The sequence below is a fragment of the Balearica regulorum genome, chromosome Z (assembly GCF_011004875.1).
Source record: "Balearica regulorum gibbericeps isolate bBalReg1 chromosome Z, bBalReg1.pri, whole genome shotgun sequence".
NCBI classification, from domain to species: Eukaryota; Metazoa; Chordata; class Aves; order Gruiformes; family Gruidae; genus Balearica; species Balearica regulorum.
In genome coordinates, this window is record NC_046220.1 from 14,260,114 (window position 1) to 14,285,416 (window position 25,303).

Consider the following 25,303-nt stretch of genomic DNA (forward strand, 5'->3'; position numbering starts at 1 on the left):
TAGCTACTAAATGCAGACACTCAATAACCCATTTTGAAAGAAGAAAAAGAAAAAAAGAACAATGTAGGTGCTTATCAAAGGAAGCTGTGTCTGAGACACTTGCAGAGTAAGGCACACTGCGAGCAAGGACTATGGAAGTGCCTTAACTCCTGTGATACCGGCAGCTTGATGAGGCCAAGTAGTAGTACTGGGAGTCGGGCTTCATAATATCGATAAACCTTACAAGGTGCCTCAGGCCTTGTGAGGCCTTTTCCACATTGCTTAATTTGGGCTTAATTTTAGTTGTACTTGTAAAATTTACATAACTCCTGCCTGTCACTTCGTCTCAGGTCTGGACAGATGCCTCTTGCCCAGCTGGTCCTACCCATAATAACAAAATTACCCAATGGCTGGGCATTCACTGCTTGACCTGCATCTTTTGGCTTGGAGAATCATCTGGCTAGTGCTTAAGAAGTTTTCAATTTTAATTAGAGTCAAGTTTTGTTCATCAGTGTGCAGTCATGTGGATTGCATCATAAAAGAAATCCACCTGTACACAGAGAAGGATTCATAGATTTAAACAAATATGGTATAACTAAACTTATGATGCAATCAATTATTGCATCATAAAAATAATGTTGAGTAAACCCAGACTGATGAAGGAGAAACTCCCACCAGTAATTCTTCTGCAAGAACAGCATACTTGCCTGGCAAACAACTCGGGATGTGATAACTCACCAAATCATCCTGCCTGAGAAAGGACGGTTGCCCTTTCAGACTGTGGATGATTAGAAGGGTGAGGATTCAACATGCGAGAGAAAGAGCGGATACTTGGATCTACTGATCTTATGGTACCATTAACAATCCGCAACAGAAACTGCGTGGTTTGGATTGTAGGCATTAGCATCATTGTAACTGGACTTAGTAACAAACACTGTTAAAAATTTAATTGGGTGAAGAAAAAATTCTCTTGGAGCTGCATATAAATTGCTTTCTTTGACTGACCATAAATGAACGGTACACATATTACTCCTCTCATAACTCTATGGAAGAATCTCACTCTTGACTGATGTGGCTTCTTCCTTCCATTCTGATACTTCTATGCAGACACTAATAATACGAGGCATATTGCATGCTGGTTTTGTGATGTAGTTTGGGGATCTGGGTGAAGACTATTCTTTAATATACTACCTATAAAAGCACATTTCAACTCTGCCCTAGAAGAGCAACCTGCTAAGATTCGTTTAGTTTCCCTCTTAAGTTGTAGTCTTGCAAGTACCTATTGCTAGTTATGTCCAGCTGTGACAGAGGTTTTCAGAGATAAACTTCACTTCATTAGGCACTAAGTTAAAACTGGAAATCCATAGGGGTCTGTGAATTAGGTGTTTGCAATGAATACAGATCAAAGTGGCTTTTGGGTGCTCTGATCATTACTTGCTGAGCTCAGTCTGTGAGGTTAGCACTTTCATACTGATACTTCTAGCAAGCAGGGAGTTAATTTCCTACCTTATTCACCTAATGTATGAAGCACAAAGTAAACAGGTTCAGTGAAAGACAAGCACCCCTGCAGTGTTTGTTTTAGATATAGCAAAAATATGAAATGCTTTTTGCAGCTATCCAAGCCACCTGGTAACTAAAACTTCTGAGGACTATGAAATAGAAGATGGACAATATAAAAGATGATAAAAGGATTATATACTGTGGCTAGAACAGAGAAAAGTAGTGTTAATAAAGCACTTCAAACATTAGCAGTTGTCTTCTGCAAGAGCATGTGTGCACAGAAGACGACGGATATGCATTTATCTATAAGGGTGTGTGCATGTGTGTGTATGTACTTGCAGACAAGCAACATTCACAACTGAGATTTAAGCTGGAGTAAAATACACATCAATAAGGAAAAATAATAAATTGTATTAAATCACAAGTCAGAAAAGCAAAGATTACTTGGATCAATAAGTGCAGATTAGAAGAAAACATAGATTAAATGAATTATTTCAATTTACATTGACCCAGACGATACTACCATTCTTCTTGCTAACCTGACATCTCTGACTACATTGTTAGCTTTGAACTGCTTTGTGCAAAAATGACTTTAGCTTCATTATGCAAAAAATGTAACCTTACTTCATTGTACAAATAATGAGCAAAAGCTAAAAAGCTCTAGTAAAAGAAATATGGGCAACTTAAAGATTTCTGACTCTTTGCAGAACAAGGTGAATGTTGGGAGAAGCCTACAGTGAACTTTGATCAGCTATTGCGTATGGTCCAGTTTGGATTTAACAAACATGAAGTGGTATTTTCACGACATGTCTGGTAACATCACTAGCAGGGCATCCTTTGGGCCTTCAGTGTGAGAACATTTTGAGAGGAGGCATCTTTATCCCTAAAATATACTTTGTGTCAGTGTGATCAACATTGCTTATTATGCATCCATTTAACAATGTTACTGTTTAAAAATTTAAATGAAATTATACCGTTAATTCCCCACATTTCTTCATTTTAGACTTGTTAGATGTTAACTAATTGTCAACCTCACTGGCACCATACTGAACTATCAGCGTCACTGTTCAACATGACATCTTTCATTCCTACTTAAACAACCAGCACTAGATACTTTACCATTTGCCAGTATAGTAATTCCCTCTAAACATCTATACGATTACCTCATTATCCTTCTTTGCATCTCTCTGTACAACATTTCTTCACTGTGATATATACAAGAAAGTAAAGTGCTTGCATGCAAGTATACATATATACATACACGTAAGCTAAAAATATCAACTTTTTGCTCTGTGATTGTACTATGCCTTACACTGTGGAATACTTCTCTAAAATTACAGCTTACTAGCACAAAAATTTTAATAAAATAATAAATAATTATAAGCTAGCAGTTTTTATACGCTTGAATGTGAATGAGAACATGTAAAAATGTTTTCCCAAAATTTCTGGGGTATTTATCACACTTTGATACACTCTGGGAAATGAAATATATCAAGGAATTCCTTATTAAGAAATAAAAATTAACTAACTACCTCCTTTTTGTCTTTCTCTGGCTCTGTTTCTGAAGTTCAAAGTCAAGAGTCAAATTACTGTTGGCTGATAGTCTTTTTCAACATAGGACCTCAGTCAAAGTTCAGATATGCAATTAAGAAAGCTCATTAAAGTTACTAGTTAATAGTTCTGTGTGATTTCATGTAAACCAGTCATTTTTACTGCTTTGAAATGCAAATGATTTTGCATAAAGTTCTGCAGCTTTGAATCTACCCATAAATACTTTACAAGAATATGTATGTAGCAGTACCCCACAGCTTCTCAACTGAAGAACTGTAATAATAAATTAAAAAGCAAGTTGACAGTCCCTCAGAATGCTGTGCAATTCTGTATATCATAGTTAGGAATGTGTCAAGCTGTGCAAATGTTCTAGATATTGTGTTACTTCTCCCTCAGACTTATTTTGAAGCCTTTATAGCTAAAAGCTAGAGCGCATTTGACTAGGCTCCTCTCCTTGTCTGATCCGATGTACTGTGTGGGACTAGGCTTTAGCCAGAAAAGGTGAGAGTCATAAGATCTGTTTCTGTCATTAGCTGCATGTTTGGTGCTCTGACTTGGTAGGTTTGATTCCACCTTTCCCTAACCTTCTCCCAGACTTTCAGAGAATTAAAAAATCCGGTGGATCATATCAGAGATGACAATTTTGCCTGATGTTGAGGTAACTTCATACTTTCTCTTCTAAGATTCCCTTTTCAAAACCATAACTTATCAAATAAACTTTCTAGGATGAAATGTTATATGACAGGTATCTGACTTGTACTGATTATGAACCTAAACACCACCAGCTAAGCTAATTCTGAGAACTAGCTGAAGTCTCTATTTTAAAGGAGTTTTAAATTGTATCCGTCCTTCACAGTGTTTGAGGCATAAAGCATCCAGAAGGATTATTTATGAGCCCGTACTTAAGGAAGGTAAATTGTTCTTCCTGTATAAGACTGTTTCTTTCTCTTCTTGCTTGCTGAAATTTAGCATTCCTATATTTTGGAGAAGGGAACAGGTACTACGAAGTATGAAGAGCCCTGTCTTTGCCATTTTTGTCAGCATCTGTCACACTGAATTCAGCAAGCAGTAAGCCAAAACATTTGCTGAAACCTTTGCAACAAAACACCTTTGCTCATGTGCTCAGTAGACTGAATATGAGCAGCTAAAACTACTGCAGATTTTACCCGTGTGGTGCAAGTTTTTACACAGCTCAGTGTGGGTTGGGAAGGTTTTTACTCACAACCTTATTTCTCAACTACCTATCACAATTATTTTGGAAGACCAGCTGATGTGGCTTTCCTGCTGTCTCCTATGATGCTGGACCAGACCAGGTCAGGGCAGGGAGGGTGAGGAGTCCTTGCTGCTGGACTGCACCAAGGTAGCAATGGTGGGAAGTTTTGCCCAGGAGATGAATGTGAAACAGGCTGGTAAGATGACAGAGACAAACTCAGATGGTTTTAGGGACAGTCAAAAAGAAATATGAAAATAATAGACATTTAGGAATGTTTTTACTGTGACACACAATGCCACAAGGAGGATGAATGAAATCCTGACTGTGGCATTTACTGACTAGACTGTGCAATCTTGACATTCCTGCCATATGCTCTTTTAATGTAAAAACCAATGTGTAGCAAAGGCTTTGCCTCACCAGGTCATGTGCCAGCAAATTATCTAAGCTTAGTGTATGGATCCCAAGTTCTATCACAGGCCAAGTCAAGCTTGCCTATATGTTCTCCAAAGGAGGATTTTTCTTTAAAACCAAGCATCTCAAGTGAACTATGGTGTACTAACTTCCCTGCGTCTTTAATCAAACCTTTTTTTGCTTATGCAGAGCTTTTGTTCTCCCTCCCTTCAATGATCTCTTAAACATCTCAGCTTTTAAATAAACAGCAAAATATTAAGTAGCTGTCTATCTGCATTCCAATATTTAGTAGATTGGAAGAAACCTTGAATAACAGCAGGAGCAACAACAATAACTACCAGTCTGCCAATTCATTGAATTGCAAGCAAAGTTTTGATTCAATTATTCTGCAGTCCTGGGATCATTCTCTACTACTAAGTCATCAGGAAGAGCTTCATGGGCTAACACCAGCTCAGAAACTACAGTCAAGTTGCCTTTGTTTTCAGAAGAAACAATACTTGTTTCCAACAGTACCCCGGTTATACGTCTAAGACGCACACAGACCGCCATCCCATAATAGCAGACATGATACTGAAATGGAAAAAACCCCACCAAAATAACAACCATGGAACATTTTGAACAGCTTATCCACTAGTATTACTATAAGACTGGTTAAAATCTTTGTACCAAGTGTTTTAAAACTAGACAAGTTTTAATGCTTAGATTGTTTTTGGAATCAAAGTGAAAGAAGCAAGTGTGCCAAACAACAAAAGGTAATAAAATCACAATGATAATTCATATGTTTATACAAATTAATTACCTGTACAAAGCTTAGAAATCCAGATTGGCTAAAATTAAGCAAAGAAATGAAGCCATCAGTACACCTTCTGTTTCTAACTCAATGTTTTTAAGATTGATTTACAAATTTATTTCAGTTGTCACAGACAAAGTGAGTCTTAGGAAGAAATTTGAAGGAAAAAGTAATAAACCTTAAAGATTATCTCACAGGAGACATTTAATGCATAAATAACAGGAAAAAAAAGTGGAGATATTTGCAAGAATTGTAGACAAAATGATATTCCCACTGACATTGTGGTAAGTTGAAGGGGAAGAGGTTTACAAAAAGCCTATATGAACAACTATATGAAGAGTGTAAAAGGGGCTTGGAGATAAAGTAAAATTGGGAGTTTTTTGCATAGGTTAATGATATAAGTCATCCATTCAGGGAAGCTTATACTACTGTCATACCCACACAATTAACTACCTCATAAAAATTGCAAATATTTGCATAGAAAGAGTTTTTTGACAAAGAATTCTTAGTTGAATACATTAATGAACTACTATGAAGAGCACATCTTTTCTGCCATCTATTCCTTCTGAATGCAGAAGCAAATTTTTGAAAGGTACAATTCTTCAAAATTGCTTCTGCCAAGTTGCTTACTCATCTCTAGCAAATAGTATCCATATTTTACTTGTGAAAAGTGATGTCACTAAGAGGTAAATATTCAGTGGCAAAGACAAGAATAGCACAATTACCATGGCTATAGATGTGTTGATGCACCTAAATGTGGTAATGAAATAATGGAGAAAGATAGACTTACGTCTCTGAAAACAGTGTAGCTTCTACATTTTGTTGAGGCTGCTTAGTACTGAAAGAGCACCCAACTGTTGTAGCTAAACTCCATAGACTTGGCGTTAAGTATCTCTGCATGGTAGTCTGCTGAGTGATGTGTGACTTAAAAAATTATGCATGTTATGTTAAATGAGTCTACATTTTTATTAAGTTGCTTTAATCCTAATTGATACTAAGCAAAAATCCATCAAGCTCTGTTTCACTGATGGGTCTTGCAAGATTTTAATGTTCCAAATAATTAGAATGACTTATCACAGGGGAAGAAATGTCAAGTTATTGTAGTACAGGAAGGAAAACTGTGTGACAACAAGGAAAGAGCTAAAGTTGTTGCTCTTGGGGAATGCAGCAGTCATAAGAGTAAAAACTTCTTGCAAGTTAGGATTCATATTTCAAAGAGGACCTTGTGTTTCACAGTGTATCTAGGCAGCTGAACCTTAGAAAGCTCTGCTGTCATGAACAGGATATTGAACAAGAGGATGTGAAAGTGTTAAATACTATGCTTGCTTTTCATATCTGCACTAATTAATACAGTCTGAATAAATTAACTCAAAACTAAATCAGTAGGAAGGCTAACTACATTGATTAAAGAGAAGGAAGGGAAGCTTTTGTCAACAGCAGTTCTACATGAAAAGATTATCTTTCTTCATCTTGAAAGAAATGCTCTTTCTTCTAAAACTGGGTATGGCAGTAAAGAGGACACCCCTGCTGCCTGGACAGTATCTCCTATGTTGAAAAACAGGGATGGAATTCCCTCTGAAGTTTTAACAACCAGCTGCTCCTCAGCTTCAATGAGTGAAGATTTTGGTGGTGGAAAGCTACTGGGAAAAAAGAGGAAGCTGCTTTAAATCTGGGCCAGTAACTGACTTTTGAGGGCAAGTATGTTCAAGCATGATTGTTCCACCTTGATAAGCATGTTTGCAGCTCTTCTATTTCTATCTAGCACCAAAACCCTATCAGTCAAAACAAGGGGCATATTTGCTGGGGAGTGTCTTCATATCGTCATATGCAAGGCCTTCAGAGCATGGCATGGAAGCAAGCTGCTGAGCTATCTGATGCTGCTCTTTGTAGACTATAGGAGTAGTCAGAGTCTGGAGAGACAGTGCAGGAGCTACAGCATTACATTTGGTGCAATAAAAATAAGTACAAGAGAATAAACACATTTCTTAGTCCTTGTTAGAAGGCCTTCTGTTGATACAATGCTGTTGAATTCAGAGTGGCTATCCTAGTAGAAACGTGTCTAGCACTTGGAGGTGGCACAAAGGAAAGAAGGGATATATTTGAGCTCATTGGTCAACACTAATAGATCATGCAGGAAGAAATTCTGTGTTAGAGCCAACCGTAGCCACTTAATGGCTCAGATAAGGAAAATACCCTACAGACAGCTATACAAAACTACTGCACTTTGAATTAAAATAGAGTTGAACATAATGTATACACTTGAGAGAAAAAGAAAATAATCAACTGCCTTTGGGATTTTTTGTTTGCTAAAGGCATTCTTAAAATACACTTAGATTCAAAATCAGCCTGCAGAAGGGTCAAGGTAGGACGTTCAGAAATAAGGCCTGATGTTGACAGGTGAACAAGACACAGCTACTAATGTCTGCGTTAGTCATACCCATACATCATGAATGTTACTCCAGATATCTATTGAACCAAGCCACCATATTGAGAGAAAGAGGAAGAAAAAGAGACAAAATGTGGAAGACACAAACTACTTGAAATTTTGCAGTCAGCTTTTTTCAGCTGGGGCAGAGTCATAATCCAGCCCTTGATTTGAGCCTGGCCCATTGCAGAGCTCCTGGTGTCGGAGCAGTGCCATGGTTAGCTCTCAAGTGAAGCAATCGGAAAGGTGCTAACTCTTGTATGCCTCACAGCCAAATTACTCTTTTTATACTTGAAACCCGTTCTTCTGAGCATTTACTGTCACCCATTTGCTTGAAATCTGTACTCACATTTGCTAGGGTATCACTAGCAACTTTCCAAGAGCTTTCCAAACCCTGGCAATGGATACTGTTGCCCCATGACTTTTGTGACTTGGTATTTATATTTTTCTTGGGAAGTAAGAGGGATTTTCTAAAAATTTGCACTTTATTAAGTCAGTGTCAGACCTGATGAAGGCACTTTTTGTACCAGGTAGTGCCTCTGCTACTTGAATTAGCGTATGTTTGATAAATGTTCCCTTTAATTATTAGCAAAAGAAAAATAATACTTTCATAATATCCCAAGAACACCTATTTTCCTGGTTAATCACAAAAGAAGGGATTAAAAAGCACAGCTTTCCAAATTGGGTTTACTAATTTGCCTTATCATGCTAGCCCTAGTTACAAAGGTAATTGTGTACAGTTTTAAAGACAGGCCAGAAACAATTTTTTTTCTTTCTTTTCCATGGGAAGGCAATCTGTGTCTACATACTCCTGCTGCTTCCTAGAGAAATTGACCTATCACACTCACAGTGGGTGGTGCTCTGTCCTCCAGTTGTTCCTGATCTACATGTGGTTTACAGACTGACATCTGGCAGGAGACACTTGGTCCTGACGGCAATGAGCTGGTGCAAAGCTACAAGCACCGTAACTGCCGCATTGTCCAGTTTCTTTTGCACCTGTTACGATCTCACCTACTAACTGTCTCCTGGGAGACCCACAACAGTTCTTCATAGCACTGCTATACTTCCCTCTACACGGCGAGTAGTAAACCTAAACTACGCTCACATCACATTTGCAGTAGTTTTTTTCCTGGTTTAGATCTACAGACTTCAGATCAAAGATGGAAATTTAGCTTACATTATAGCTTTTACCTCACTCTATAGCTGTACAGTACAACTCTAATAATTTTTTTTTTCCTTTAAGACATTTTCTACAACCATTGTGTTTCGTTAAAATCATAATATTCTATCAAGAAACAGTTTCAATGGATAATTTTCAACCAGGTCTATGTTCATGCATACTAGCATGCACAAAAATGCACATATGCTTAAAAGTTTTTAAAGGAGAGCACAATTTATACCATCTGTAATAATACACTCTGAGAATAACATACTTGTCATAAATAAAATTAATGCTAAAATATCTTTCTCTTGCCAGAGCACTTTCAAATGGCCTAATTAAAAAAATAACAGTAAAAATGAATGCTTGAGTCTGCATGGATACATCTATCTATAATGATGTCTCAGTTTTATTCCTAATTAAAATCTCATTAGTATCAGAGACAATTGTAAGAAACCCAGATGAGACCATATCATTTGGGATCTTAAGACTGAAGGCACCCATGCTATCAACAGAAATTCACTGGTAAGCTACTGTAGGTGCTGTGTGAAATAAAGTTTTATACTACAGCAAACATTGATATACTTCTTGATGAAGGTTGTACGTAATATTTCACTCTTTCAGTTAGTTTCTAGCTCTGAAATATCACTTATGCCAAACAGTAGCTGGAAAAATTGAAGAAAAGAGGCGAACTGAAGGAGGGTAGTTAGTTCACTCTAAAAACCATTGCATATTTTCAGTATTACTGGACACAGGAACTGGGAAGGGGATGCGAACAAGGGGAATGCATGAACAGGAGCTGTGCACAGGAGATCTTCCTGCATCTCCTCCAGCAGAAGATATTTTGCACATTTGTGTCATTTCTGAGCAGACACTACTATAAATGCAAAATCCCTGTGATGTCTGAGGGAAAAAAAAGGAGGCATTCATTTTACTTGTATCCTGAGGAGAAGATTATGCCCTCTGAATCTGGAGGTGAAAGGATATCCACTAAGCAAAGAATGCTGGCAACTCACCTCTGTTTTGAAATATGTGACATGACTTTCTCCAAACTCCTTGCCAGTAAGTTTTAAGTCCTTTGATTTGGAAAATGACTGAATTCCATTGATCAGTAGCATAGAGAAACTTTGCTGCACATTGCTATAAATTTCACTGGAATTACTGCTAGTTAACTTTCCATATAGTATAAAATTGCCAGACGTGCAACTATTCATGGCTCAGGAGTTGATAAGTGGGATGACAAACAGAGAAAGACAATAAAACCTGTAAAAAAACCAGTTTTCACTCATAGAGATCTACTGTAAAGTAGTTATCTGTGCCAATATATTTTTGCATATACTGTGTCAGTATTCATGACCTCTAACTCTTTGTATGTACTATGTAAGGAGAAGCTGTAAGCCTCAGAAGAATGTTTTGACTATGCCCAAACTCACAGTCCTCAAAAAACTCTCTAGATCCATGACTTGTTACTGGGATTCAGGGCTTCACACAGCAAGATCATTCAAGATATTATACTCAGTCTTTTTCTCACAGTTGCATCTCAGCCAAATTCAGCTTTTGTGCTTTAGAATGCAGAAGAATGATACTCAAAGAGGAACGACTGGCCTGCACAGATTCTGACAGTACATCCCTTTTGTTGGGCAGCCAGATTTTAATTCAAAATCTTTCACACAATTCACAGCCCAGCAAATCCTCTCTAAAGCAATAATCCTTGTTCTTCTGTATGACAGAAATTCAAAACCATCTCCCTTTCTTCCACATGATAATTTTTTTCAAAGCTTTCTATGCTTTTCAATTTGATTTCCTTATTCCACATCCAACTGTATAAAAAATATTGCCATAAGGTGGTTTGGTGATTTCACTAGCTTCTTAGATGAGAACATTCCTCTGCTTGTTACCAAAGTGGCTGGTATTAGCTTGAATAAGAAGAGTGGGAAATAAAGACCTGGTGGACAGTCAAGACAGACTGTCTCTTTCTCTGATTACTCTGCTCTGGGAAAGGAAAGACCAAGTGTTGTGCAAAATTCAAAGGATTCACACTTTTTAATTTTTTTAATTTTTTTTTTTTGAAAGAGGAAGGAGTAATGACTATTTGTTGCCTTATTGCGTATAATCATAGATGCACAGAACTGAGTTATAAATTTAAAGGAAATCAATACCACACTCTGGCAGATGATACGAAACAGTGAAAGGTGTTCAGTTTTTCCACAATGTTGTCTTTGCTGGCTAAGTAAAGATAAAAATGATTTGCTTTTTTCCTCCTTTCCTAAGGTTATCATAACTTCTTGCTTACAAGCAGTTATATACCATAATTGAATGAGTACAATAATAATATAGTAATCACCCAAAACTCCATTTTCAGTCTCTTTCAAAGCAGACAGAATATAATCTGTGGTAGCAGTTAGTACAATAAGACTTCATTAATGAACATTAAAAGGATAACCAATTCACTGCCATCACAATAAAGTCCAGATATTCCTCTTCCTGCGTACAAATGCCTGAGGTCAGCTCAACACTTTTCAGAAAACAGATGATGTAAAAAATACAGGAATGATTATAGGCTATTCTTGTCCCTGTATATTTAATCTATCTGGGATATAAATCAGCACTGTACCAACCTATCCAGGTATCTCATCAACAAGTGACATTAGACATTGCACTCAGACCCTTCTTTTTTTGTGACTTTATGCCTTACAACCCATGATAGAAGAACTGGATACTTCAGTTTAAGACTGGGGACAGAGAGGATTTGGTGAAAGGACATCCCCTACCTCCTATGCACAACTGTGATCAGACCCGCTGTTTCATGGAAAACATCTGTTTTTCCTCTTAAGATTTTTACTATCATCTGACCTAACATTATCATAACATTATGGTTTTACTATGATTGCTTTGAATGCTTAACCCAGATTTACAGCACTGTCAAACGAAGCTTCCGTGGGTAACATCAGTAAATGTGTATTTTCTAAACCACCCTCTATCAGGACGTGATATATCTTTAGTATCTTGTGTTACTTGAAAAAGTGCCTGGCCAAGGAGCTGCTCAAAGCCTGATGCTTCAACAGAGAGGTGCGAACTGTGCTCTTCCCTGGTGCAAGCATGTGCTCTCTTGTGACTCCTCTTTCCTGAACAAGGCTCAGAGTGGGGGAGTTTGGGCTGAAACGTATGAAGGCGTGGATCTCTTCAGCATTGCAAAGGGTGAACTTGTGGTTTGCACTGACAACCCTTGAGACCCCTGTGCCTCTTGCAGGTGGACACCCGAAACCTGGGTGTAGTTCTCATGCAGTCGTGGACACAAGACCCTCTTCTGGTGTGCTCAAGTCTGCCTGGACATGTGGTCGGATGGTAATCCCACTGGTGAATACAGGCATGGCTTGATAACATGACGTTGCAGTTTTTGAAGACAGTTGAGTGTTTGGTCTCACAGGTTAGCTTCACTTCAAGCTGTATCTTCTAATAGGTAAGGGGATGAACAGGATCTTGTTCCCACAGCAGTCACAGCAGCTTGCCAGTGGTATCACTGGAAGGAGAAATGCTGTGAATCAAATTGCAATTAATTTCCTCAAGCAAGTAATTTTGCCAATGGCTGTGCACTGTGCACAAAGTGTATGGCCAGATATAGGCTAAATAATAGTAAGATTTTACTCGCTGTCAGGCTTTTCTTAATCTTGTAAGCTTTTCTGCAGCTTTGATGCATCTGGTATAGTTTCCTGCAGATGGATGTAACTTCCTGAGGTAATTAAGGAAGATACAGAAATACTTTTTTTTTTTTTTTTTTTTAATATTACCAGCAGTGGGTATCTCAGATCAGAACACTGGATTTTCCTTCCTTCTCTATTATACAAAATGAGTTCAAATAAATAGTTCTTTCACTTCCACACAGGTTTCTGTATCCTCAAAGGCAGTAATATCACATAATTCTTAAAAGCAAATGAACTACTGAATGCAACAAGATAACTCATATATGTGAAGTCAGTCAGGTTAAGTATAACTGTTTGCTCTATAGATGATGTTTCTTTTCAATTTCTGTCTCTCTAACCTTCCTATAACTGTCTGGGGTTTTTATTTTTTTCCTCCATGATAGACAATCTTTATTTTCTAATAGTGTCATTTAAACCTAATTCTTTCTGCTAGAAAAAAAAAAATCAGAAAATGTGCCATCCCATCTTCAAGCAGTCAGTATAATACAAAGCATACACTTAGCAGGTATAAACAGAAAAAAATACAGCACTTCTTTAAGTGCATAGATACAATGATAATGCCGATTCTGACAAACTTTGAGCATCTAAGTTTTAAGCTAAGCTTCTGGATCCCAGTTAGAGAAACCAAGCCCACTTTTACAGACATAATTTCAAAATGTTGAGTTTGAAAAACTGTGAGCTCTAAAATATAGAAGCAATGACGCACCAAAAAAGATAAAAAAAAGAAAAAAAGGGAAACAATACAAAATTATTTTAATAAAATTTTAGGATTACTTCGTGCTAAATTTGTGATTTGTAGGGATGGTCTGATTACTGAGGTCTGAATGTCTGCCATTGCTTATGCAGTGGCAGTGTGGGATAACTGGAAATGGCATATGTGGTGGAGAGTAAACAGCAGAGAATTTCTGTGCTATCTGTGCTTGTATAAAGTAAAAGCTTCTTCTGTAGAAAACTGATAGATGAGAATGGTGCAGGCTAGATCTCAGTGCTGTGATTCAGAACTCTCCTGCCCAACCCTTATTTTCAGTGTTAGGGAGCTCTGACAATGACTTGGATAAGGAAAACTGCACACTTAAATTATCTTCCAATGTCTGACAGAGAAGAACACAGAGTTAATAATGGGCATTATATCTATTTTTTGAAACAGTGATTCAGAATGCCTTATTCTGCATTCTGCTTGCAGGTCTTCATGAACCGAATGTTCCCCAAAAGACTTAAGAAAACTATTGTATAAAACCAAGAACTGGTAGGCAGTTAGCCACTATGTGGGATGTTTAATTAAAAATAAAATTAAATAAATATAATACTCTTATTGGGAAAGGGTAAATTAACTCCAAAGTTCAGGTTACTATATAGCATTAAAAATTACAAAAAAAGTCTATATGTGAGCTATGAAGCCTTTGTTTAGTGTAGTTGAGCAAGTAGCCAGCTGTTGTGCTTCAGCCATGCTTGCTTGTGGATTTCTGCAAAATTCATATGTGAAATAAGACATGTTCTGTAATAACTTCTGGATCAAAGCCATGAACTGGGATTTTTACCAGTGATGCTGAAGACCTTTTTCAGTTTCAGTGTTGATTGAATTTGGGGAACTAAAGCATCATGTTTATTTAATTAACAACAGTTACATATTTAAGGAAAAAGGGTTCTCATCTATTACTGTTGGAACAGATTTTCAGCCGGTATTTTTCAGTAGGGTCTCAGGCTAGGATTCTTCACTGTGAAGATAAGTATCCAGCTTTGTATACAGCTTAGCTTCAAGTGAGAGAAAAATTCATGAGACCTAGGCATTTATTTTGGCATTTGAAAGGACCAAAAAATTCTTTAAAAATCCTTGACATAAGAGGGTGTTCAGCTGCTGCTGTCCATGTTTCTCTCTGGTTCCTAGACTAAGGATCTGGATCACTAGTATCCCATCAGGCAGATCCCTGCACAGTGACATGGAACTTGCAGTAGGACCAACTACAGGACCGCATCTCCAGTCTCTAGGCTGTCTCTTAGTTTTGGCCTGCTCTATGGAGAGGGGAAAAGAGCACGATGTTAAGTGGTACCCTACCGCAGTTGGGTAGATTGTAGTGTTTGCTTTTGGGGACCATCAGGTGAATAGTTCTTACTGAGCCTTAATTAAAGCCCAAGCCATTTGAAAGGAAGCTAACTCATTTTCATATAGATTATTTTAATGCATATATGTTTGCAACTTTTAAATAACCTACAAATAATTTGGAAACTCAAATAACTAATTTGTTAAACATACTACTCTTAGTTTACATCTAAGGAAGGTCAGATGGGCAGATTAAGTATTTACAGTTAGAGATCATCATGCTTAAGTGACCCTGAAGTCTAGTCTTCCACCCAAAAGCAATATAGGCAGGGAAGAATCTACACGTGTAGGTGCATTATCAAATGAAGTTGAGTTTTGTGACTGAAGAGCTGACAGCTTGACAACTGAGCTTTTCCAATAGACCACTTGTAGGCTTTCACTATGCATCACTTCTGAAATGCAACATATAAACTCACTAAACCTACAAGATTCTGGGACCCTTTTCACTTCAAAGATGTCCTACGTAAAATCAGCCAGGTGGGAAGGTGACTTTAGTCCTTAACGATTAGGATTTTTAGATGACTATCATGCCATCTGAGACAGAACCGTGAGAATACCATGTACAAATGAGCACTGGCAACAGTATGGTTGTTTCTTCTGGGAGGTTTGGACTCAAATTCTTGTGGATTAAAACTTATCATTGGTGAAGAAAATGAATTATATCTCTCTACAAAACTGTGAGCATAGTTTATTCTTCCATACCTGTACCTCCATTTTCTTTTTAACACAAACATATTTTAAAAAAGAGCCACTTGGCTGCCAGTTCTGTTCACAGTTAGGACATTTAATGCCTGAAGAGCTGAACTGCAAGTCAACTAAGACAGTTGGTCAATATCTGCCTTGCTGTTTTAGTAAAAGGAAATTATGCTGGTAAATTTTCATTGGTTCTGTTGATTGATATATATTTACTGTCAATAAAGAGGGCAGTTCTTTCTTTTTAAACACTGATCTGTCTAACTTTGCTTCAACTGATTTTAATTGATTCTTGACACACATTGATACATTTGCCTTTAAGAAATGCTCAGTATAGCTATTTTGTCTTATTTTCTGAATGGCAACTACATCTGAATAATGATGTGTAACCACTGACTGTAAATTCTCATGAATGAGAATTTATAAGGTGAAGTTAGCATCAGGCAGATGTTTAGATAGTGCAGTTTGGAGTTTGATCAACATTTTACTGAATTCTGCACTGTCAACTGCACAGAAGAGGATTTTACATGGTTGCAAAGAGTGCTGCTATCTGCTTATCACTCAAATAAGTGTACTGTCAGGACTCAGTGACCAGCCCTTGTCACTGGAAGGGAAAAGAAACAGCCCAAACCTTCTGGCTTATGCACAAATATAAAGAGGAGAAAATAAGCTGCAAATGCTGTTTATTCCCCTCTGCCTCCTCTGGGACTGAAAGAATATGTTCTGGTTGAGCATTTCTCCCTCTTTTCTAATACAACCTGCCATATGGAGGAAAGAAAAGAGAATGAATCACTGACTTCACATGGAGTAGGATGAAGGGGAAAAGGCACAGAGGAGATAGTAATGGCAATCTGAATGCTGACCTGAAATCCCCCCAAACAGTTCCAAACAGCAATTTGGCTAATGGCCTTAATTTAGAACAGCTATGCGTCTTTAAAAAAGCACAAGGGAGGTGGGTGGAGAGTAGATTAAGGGTATCAGCCTCTGATCCACTTCCCACTGCCTGGCTAGCATGAATGTCCTCTGCATCCCTTCACACAATCTGGTGATGCTGGTGGGAGGACCTTCTGGTCGAGAGCTTCTGCCGTATGGAGCAGCTTTCCGAAATCTGTCTGCTTCACTGAGTCACCATTTCAAGCGAGAGCTCTTCCTCCCTTTCAATTAGTCTCCCTGTATTATTAACATTTTAAGAATGCAAATGTTTTATTTAGCTATGGAAATCAATCACAGTACCATGTGACCAAACAAACCTAGACAGCAAAGTTGTGCTCAGTTACATTTCAGGCGTGCTCAAACTCTATCTGACTGAATGGCTTTTAGCACTCTCAATGCTGTAAGAAGTCCTGATGATGACATTTAAGGCACAAGCCCAGCATGGCACGACAGCACGTACACAACAGCATCTCATTGGTAAACATTGCCTCTATCATCTCTAAAAGGATGACCCAAAAGGAGCCTTGAAACTTTTCTAATGTCTTGAGGAACAAAAGTTACCTGCATTCTTGCCTTTCCTTCCTAGAAAAACCATCTACAAATTAAAAAAATATCAGGACTAATATAAACATGAAGTGTGTTGTTTCTAATTAAATAACAAGCCTTATACAAATCCTGTAACACAAATAATTGAAGCTTATATAATTGCTCTAGAAACAAACAAACAAAAAAACCCCAAACCCAAATCTCTTGTGAGATTTACATTTCAAATTCGTAGAGTCTCAAAACTGGGTAAGTGGGTTAAGGCTGAGGTTGCTATTTCAATAATGCACAGATTTAAGCAGCAAGGTGCAAAAAATGAGCAAGCTAGAGTTTAAACAAGATTTGCATTGCTAAGGAGCACCTTATAAATTAGGTGTTTATGTGAATTTACTTGAGGAGTTTTAGGTATGTCTTTCTTTGCAGAAAAGCAAATCTTTACAGTTTTAGTCCACAAAAGTTTTAGACAGTGTCCTGCCATGCCATCTGGTGCTAGCTAGTTGTTCAGGCAGAGTATTTGCCATGTGTTCAGGAACTCTTTTTAGACGGGTATAAGTAGGTATTGCACTTGCTAGTCTGAGGTATGATCAATAAAATTCACTAAGAATCTGTAATAGAGACCCCAAAAGCCAGTCTTGCACGCTACCACCTTAATTTGCCAAGATGATATACTGCTTTTTGTACTTGTGTGTGATTCATAACTTTTCTGGTGGAAGAGATAACTTTGCTTCCTTGTCTCGAATTTTAAATTATACTTGCACAATAAGAAGTGTGGAGTGTCTATGGCAGTCATCTCCTGGAAGTACAAGCACTTTACCAGAGAAAATTTTAATTAAAATAGCATTAGAGGTCAGCACTTCACGCATCCATTTCATACTACCCCTGCCGGGTAGTATAGGTATATAATTTATAAATTTTTCCTTCTATGATATTATACTTGAAACATACTGTTAATATACCAACAGGAATACCTGTTCCCTGCCATAAATTCCAGAAGTGATCTTCAAAAAAATCTCAAACATATTTGAGTAACTCTGTTATATGAAAAATTATCTGGAAAAATACACCCATATCTGCATTAAATTATATGTACCATTTGACGAAATGCTGAATACATCATTCTCAGCTCTGATTTAGACCCTATTTCTCAAAACAGCTACCATAATACTTGAAATATATTTATCATTAACTTAGCAAGACACTGATGAATAAGTATTTCCATACACATAATCAGCCTGGTTCTTATGTGACTTCAAAGTCTCTCTACACCACTGGTGAGACTGAAAATTTCAAGGAAAATATAAAAAAATGAGTGTAAAGCAAGCAAGTAAATGAGTTTTTCAGGCTGAGGAGAAAGAAATCTCAAAATACTATGATATTGGACTTTGTTTTCTCCAGTTCTAGTCTAGCAAATTAAATTTTTAACACAAAGAAGCCATTCATTATTTGGCAATGATATCTAAACCAACTTTTGATTATCCTGTAGTGCAGTAAAAAACCAGAATCAAGCCACATTAGCAATGACAGCTTCAGCAAAAGGTAGGTAATGCTTGTGTAAGAACTAGGAATACTGCCAAGAAGAATAATACAGTCCTTTTTCTAAAACTTTTTATTACCTTAATAAATATATAAAGCCCTAAAGCAAAATTCAGACATGAATATCCAGAATTGTATGAACTATGTATTACTGTATAGTAGTAGCACACTGAACCTTTTTCATGTTTAAAATAAAAATTAAGATAGGAACAAAACTCTGCTAACAGAATATGTAATGAAAGAAGCATATTCATTGCAATTTGAAAAATGCAGAGTTTTAAAACTGTTCTGGACATAGGCAGAGCAAGAAATGAGAGTACAAAACTTGTAACAGTCTCTTTCCCAAGTGCTTACTCTCAGGCCTCCTTTCAAAGCACCTTGTGGGAGAGACAAGGAAAAACGAGCCATTATTCAGGAGACAGGATAGTGTCTTTGTACAACATTACAATACTAGCACTTTAAGTAGTGTTTCTTAAACTCTAATCTTTGGTTATCTAATGGTATGTGGAGCCCTTCATCATCCTACATGAGGTAAAACTGAGTTGAGCCATGTAAGCCATGTAAGTGCTGCCACGAAAGGCAGCAAAGGCTGCAGTTTAATCAGGAGATCTTTAATGTCAATGGGGAAGCTTTGGATCAAAGCTGGGAGAAAAACCTCTCTTCCTCACACGGAACAGTGCACAGATCTTTAAGAAGCTGTTAAACAAGATACTGTGACACTGAAAATTTGTAAAGGAAATAATGTGCTTATAAGGACCAGTGAAAGTCAACAATCTAACATTGTTCAGCTGTTTGAAAGCAGAAGGTGCTTATAATTTATTAAATCTATCATTAATACACATACGCTGTTAGAAGAGGATTCAAAAGGTCTGTGCTATATCAGCTGATGAAGCCAGAGGAGGGAAAAATCATAGTTTACCAGTCTGTTGTCGTCTGTGGAAACGGATTTTGTAACAAAGCTTGCCATCAGCTATGGTCTACGTCATCTCTAGCTTTTCTAATCAATGAAATTATGGGAGAATAACTTCTGTAGACTATTTCTATTTCAAGAAGGGTACTTTTTATGGGAAGGGAATGGCCTCAGATGACTTTAACAACATGTGAATGACTGTGTATTATTACTGAATGTTACACAGCAGCAAACCCCTAAAATATCAGTACAGAGAACTCTATCTGCTAAGAAAGATTGTTTGAAATTCATCCACATAGGATCTTGACAGGTCTTAACTGAGCACTGTTCCAACTGTGTGGGAACAACCCTTGTTTCTGCTTTTTGATTTAAAAAAAAAAACCCGTGAGCTGTTTGGTTTTTTTTTTTCCTCTCTACTGTGTAACACCATTCACTTTAAAGCTCTTGACCGAAGGGGCCAACTCCCCTGCAATTGGATCCTAAACTCTCCACCACCAGGTTTGGGCCACCTATCCTGTTTCTGTGTACTATCTTAATGGACCCCCTGGCAACTCTTGAGGAGCCTTTGCCAAAATGGCTGTGTAACACTGCTCTGTGATGGTTGCCGCAGTGGCTGCTGGTGTCTGCAAAGGTGGTAAGCATGGGGTGCAGCTCCAGCCCAGAGCAGCACCTTGGCACAGTGAGCCCCGTTTTGTGCTTAGTAAGCTGTGCTAACCTGACACCTTTGTTTTTTCCTAATTTCTTCAAGAGGCAGCCAGGAGCCTGGCAAACTCCAGCTTGCTCACATTTATCACTGGGACACTTCTGGTGGTGCTGCCACCAACAAATGAGATGTAATACTGGGCTAGATGGATCCCTGTCTAATCTGCCGTGGCTGCTTTTGTCTGCTGCAGTACAAGGTGACCTTGGACACTGGGTATGTACTGGTTTAAATTTCACCTAGAAGTTGACCTGTGGCTTTATAAGAAAAGCATTTTGTATGTAAAGAATCCTCAAGTGTCATTTAAGTGTCTCACTTTCATAAGCATTATTGATTTAGTGGGAATTTTTAGTCCCAGAAGACAGAAAAATATAGTCATGCATAATACTTGTATGACTGAAGAAAACATCTATTTACATTACAATACATTTTAAATGGTTAACTTTAAACAATCAGAACCACGGGCGTCAACAGCATTTCCCTGCTTTAAAACTGATAAAACAATAAAGTTGATACGTGGAATTCATGATTTTAAGCGACCTCTTGCTTGTTTGTTTCTGCAAACCCTGATTATAGCAGTCATACAGTTACCAACATGCCTCTTTCTTCTCCTGAAAGTCTGTCACAATACTTAAAGCACACCTGTGTTTTTTTCCCTGCTTCATAGAATTGAGTAAAAAGTACAGAGGAGGGCTGTGGTGAAAAATACTTTGAGACGTGACACTGAAACAGAGAGGCACTGAGAGCCTTTCCTCAAAAACATGGTGAGTTTATCAGCAAGTGGCAGAAGCAATCCCAGTTTAATTTACCAAAGCCACTAGGTGTCCCTGCTAACCTATGGCGGCAGCAGCGCTTCTCTTCTGGAAGATACATATACACTTCATAAACCTGTCCAAAGAAAATACAGCAATACCAAATCAGGCAACAGTTCTTGAGAACATCATCTGCCCAGCTGTGCATCACTTGATCGTGCTGTCCATTACTCTTCCCTTGCAGTCTTTCAGGGATTCGGTACCTGCAGGCAAGGTCAGTACTAGTCAAGTGCACTGTTTCCTGTTCATTAAATAAACCAGGTATGTCCTTGGCAAAGGTTTTTTGAGACTGCAGGCTTTCTGAGACCACAGAGTTCTCAATCAAAAGCCAGGAAGTTTTCTGTAGTGTTCATCACACTGGGTACATCAAGTTGAATAATGCAGCAATTACTGAAAAGGGCACAGATGCTATTCTTTTAGTACTGGCTGGCTAAGACAATATATATTAAGGGACCACTTTTGCTTCTCCATTTTTTCTATTCTGTTCTGTTTGAACAACTGAGTCAAATATGATTTGATTTAAAAGCTCATTTTTGGGAAGGGGCAGATTTTGCAGTATTTCAGATGCAGATTTAGGGACCCTTTAAACAGCTGTAAAAGATTGTAGCATGTTACTTCTTAAAAGCTCATTTTCACACCCAAATAAATAAGATTTTTATTATTGGCATTACTGGGAGCAGTGCTCACCCATGCTAGGGGCCTCTTTCCCCCATGCTAGGGGCCTCTCTGTGCAACCACAGTGATTGAGCAGTCTATCTTTCTTCTGGTACTGAAAGAAACATAATAATGTTTATTTTTTGAATGTAGTGTTGCCAGTTTCATACAATAGCAGATACTGCTAACTTGCTTTTTATAAACTAGAGCTTCACAAAACAAACTATTTCATTCACAGGTTGTATTTCGTGTATTTTTGCCCTAGGAAAGAACTCTTTTTTCCTCTGGTGAAAAAGAAAAAAAAAAAACCCAAACACCAAAAGACAAAAAACCCCTCCCAAACAGCAAAACCCATACCCCTCTTCCCCCCCCCGGACTGTTGGCGTTTTGACTGGTGCCCAAAATGCCTGGCCACGATGGTGCCTCACTGGAATTACAATCTCCTATTTCTGTGAGCTGAGATTTCTACAAGCTGGAGTACTTCCCTCTGTGATGCATCACTGTCTCTTCCTGAAAACAGAGAGTTTATTTTATAAGAATAATAAATTATGTGACACTGTGACAGAAATAGTTCTGCCAGAGAGATAAAGCTACAGAAAAGCATTGCAATATAACACAACAGAACTGTAGATCCCACAAAAGAAAAAAAAATAAAAAATTTGGAAGTTTTGCTGAAAGTTTTCTTCTTACTGAGCATCTGAAAATTCCTGCATGTTATTTATAAAGCAAATTATGTTCTTGAGATTGTTTATTCAGAACTACTTCAATGGAAGGGGTTTTCTTTATTTCATTTAGTTTTAGAGTTTCGGGTTTCTGATACCAGGCCTCAGAAGATATTCTGTTCATTTTTCCACACGAATGATGATTCTTACTTATCTACTGCACTTAATCTACTGGAAAAATCTCCCCATTTTCACTAACAAATTCCCATTTTTCACACTTAGTTTGCTGTGGAAATCCTGAAGAAATGCAGCATGATTTTTTCCAGATTCAATGACCAGCTCTTTCTGAAACATTAGAGCCCTTTAAATCTGCAAGGCAATAGTATAATGCCATGGCTATAAAAGCAAAAAACACAGTAGATTTTTACTCACTACTCTTGGTTGCCATCTTGGTGCTCTTTAATGCATGCACAATGGTGAAACACAATGAAGGTAAGTAAGTGGTTAATAAATGCTGTCAGGTTTTCAATACTGAATTTACGCAACTGATGGTTCTCAGGCAAAATAAGAATACTGAAATATTTTAAAAATTACTATTATTTAAGAAATTTTTCAAATATTGTCAGAGAAATAAAAAGGAACGATGGACAACATATTCCTTCAGGGTCATCTTGGCCTTGATTTCTTTAAGTTGCCAGAGCAAGGAAGCAGAAAGAAGGCATTATCCATACAAAGGGATTATCATCTTTCTGTAATGTAGAGAGATGCTACTGATCAACCCTGAACAAAGCAAACTTATAGTTGTCACACAACTTAAAAAATATTGACTGTTACCCAAAGATTACTATCATTCCTCCATCAAATTAAAAAGCTCACTTGCTACAGATCTTCTTTCATTCTTGCAAAGCTTTTCTTGCCATTAATTCCTTTTTCTCTTTGGGATGAACCAGAAATGAACATTTTGCAAAACTGTATTACCTGCTTTGGTTGATGGTGGTTAACTTAGAGACATGGCCAGTTGGATAGTGGTGATCCTGATAGATATTTATAACACAACATGCTGTTATGACACCATCCTTTGTTTAAATCACTACATCCAATGTATTATGATACAAACAACAAACCTGAGGCAACTTCTGCTACCCTGGCTGAAGATATCCTCCAGTTTATTGTCAACATTTGTGCATCACTAATCCCGAGACATTTAGGAAGGGTATTTTAACTGCAATACTACCAAATGCAAGTAAAATTCAGGTCATAATATTTAATAACAATAATACGAGACAAAAAAGAATTGGATGAAATCCTAGCAGCTGGCTTAGCACAAGGGTTAGCACAGGGCCTCACATGCTATCAGCATACCATGCAGCCCGAAATCAACAACTAAAAAGGAGTCTTTCTGGGAATTAACTTTAATGTTGCAAAGAAAACTGTTAGCCTTGATGCAGAGGAATTGGTTTACAAACATAGTTCTTTAAGCCTTTTCTTTCTCTTTCCTTTTCCTTTCTTTTGCTTTGCTGCTTCAGTCAGCATGCACACAGTAAGACATGATTGACAACCTCTCAGTGGTGCTGTGTTTCAAAGATCAGGCAGATTTCCGTGGCTTTCACTGGAGCAGATCTGTGGGGAGGGTCCAAGCTACAGGGAAGGACAGGTCACTGCCTGCAGGAGGCAATCCTCCTGCAGGAATGAAGCTATATGCTAAGAAGCAATGGGATGCAACAGAAGAACAAATAGGAAAGGGAAGAAAAAAGAGGGGTGGAGGGGGGAAGGAGGAATTAAAGCAAAAACATAGTAACACAGGAGAGACTATAGCCAAATAATAGAGGAGCTTGGGGAAAAAGAAAGCTAGAGACAAAAGGTCTTTTCTTCTAAAATGTTATAATGTCAGAAGAGAAGGAAAGAGATGAAAGATGAAAGATACTGCATTTTTCTGGGCTCAACACTTAATTTATTACACTGTTAGACAAACTGTTCTGATTCTATACAACTCAGTAATAATCCATGCATAAAATAAGACTTAGCACCTTAGCTAAATTAAACAAAAAAAAAAAAAAAAAAAAAAAAAAAGGAAGAAAAATATTGCTTAACAGCAGAGTATTTATGGCAAAATCTATAATTCAGACAGAAGGAAAAAAAAATTATAATCCTTCTCATTAAACTGCAAATCTTTGAAGGTTAGAAAAAAGATAGGAGTTTCATAGTAGGACCACTGGCATGTGCAGAAAGGTTTTAAGGCTCAGACTGGGATTCAGGAAATAAAGGCACGTACCTGGCCTCTGTCACTGATGCTCCATTTGGGTCAGAGTCATTGTCAGTTCTTGGTCTTGGGTCATTCTCAGTTCTTCAACACTGCCTTCCTCTCACTGCTTTCCTCATTTGTGTAATTGATCTGTAAGCCCTTTGGGAACTGACAGCCTCTTGCCACGAGAACATGAACTGCTGAGAGCTTTTTAGCTTTCAGCTAAGTGATAGCTGCTGCCTCTTCACAATCTCATAACTCGCATAAAAATTACTCTTGATTTCTCTCTGCTCAGCATGTTGAGCCACACACCTGGTGATGGACTGTGAACTGGTACCATGGCTCACCATGAGTGCAGTACCAGCTGCACCTGTACTGGTATCATCAACTGCACATATGGAAATGGCATTGTGTTGCCAGCCTATGCCCTGTGTGCTGAGCAGCTCCACCCAGGGTCTCCTCTCCGAATGGTGCTGGGGGTCCTGGGTCTCCCCCTCCCTCACATGGTGGGTGCAGACCAGAGCTGCTACATACAGCTGAGAGTTAGGGAAGGGATGCCCGACTGCAGAGGAGTGTGGGACAAGGAAGAGGCACAGTTCCTCTTGGGCTCCAAGCTTCCCCATGGCTCAGCTCCTGTGTGAGGGGCCATGGTATGGTTAAGACTGGTTGACTTTAAGTAGGGATTAACTAAGGAATAGGGAAAGAAGGATCCTCTTCCTATTCCAAGCCACCGTAATTTCCAAGAAACTTTCCATTTCTTGTACTTAACAAACAACAATTTCTTTGGTATTATT

General features: G+C 38.0%; 1 protein-coding gene across 2 annotated transcripts in view; it reads right to left on the reverse strand.

Moving 5' to 3' along the window:
* The window catches only part of LINGO2 (leucine rich repeat and Ig domain containing 2), a 553,412-nt gene that overhangs the window by 9,618 nt on the left and 518,491 nt on the right, over nucleotides 1-25,303 (reverse strand). The window lies entirely within an intron of this gene.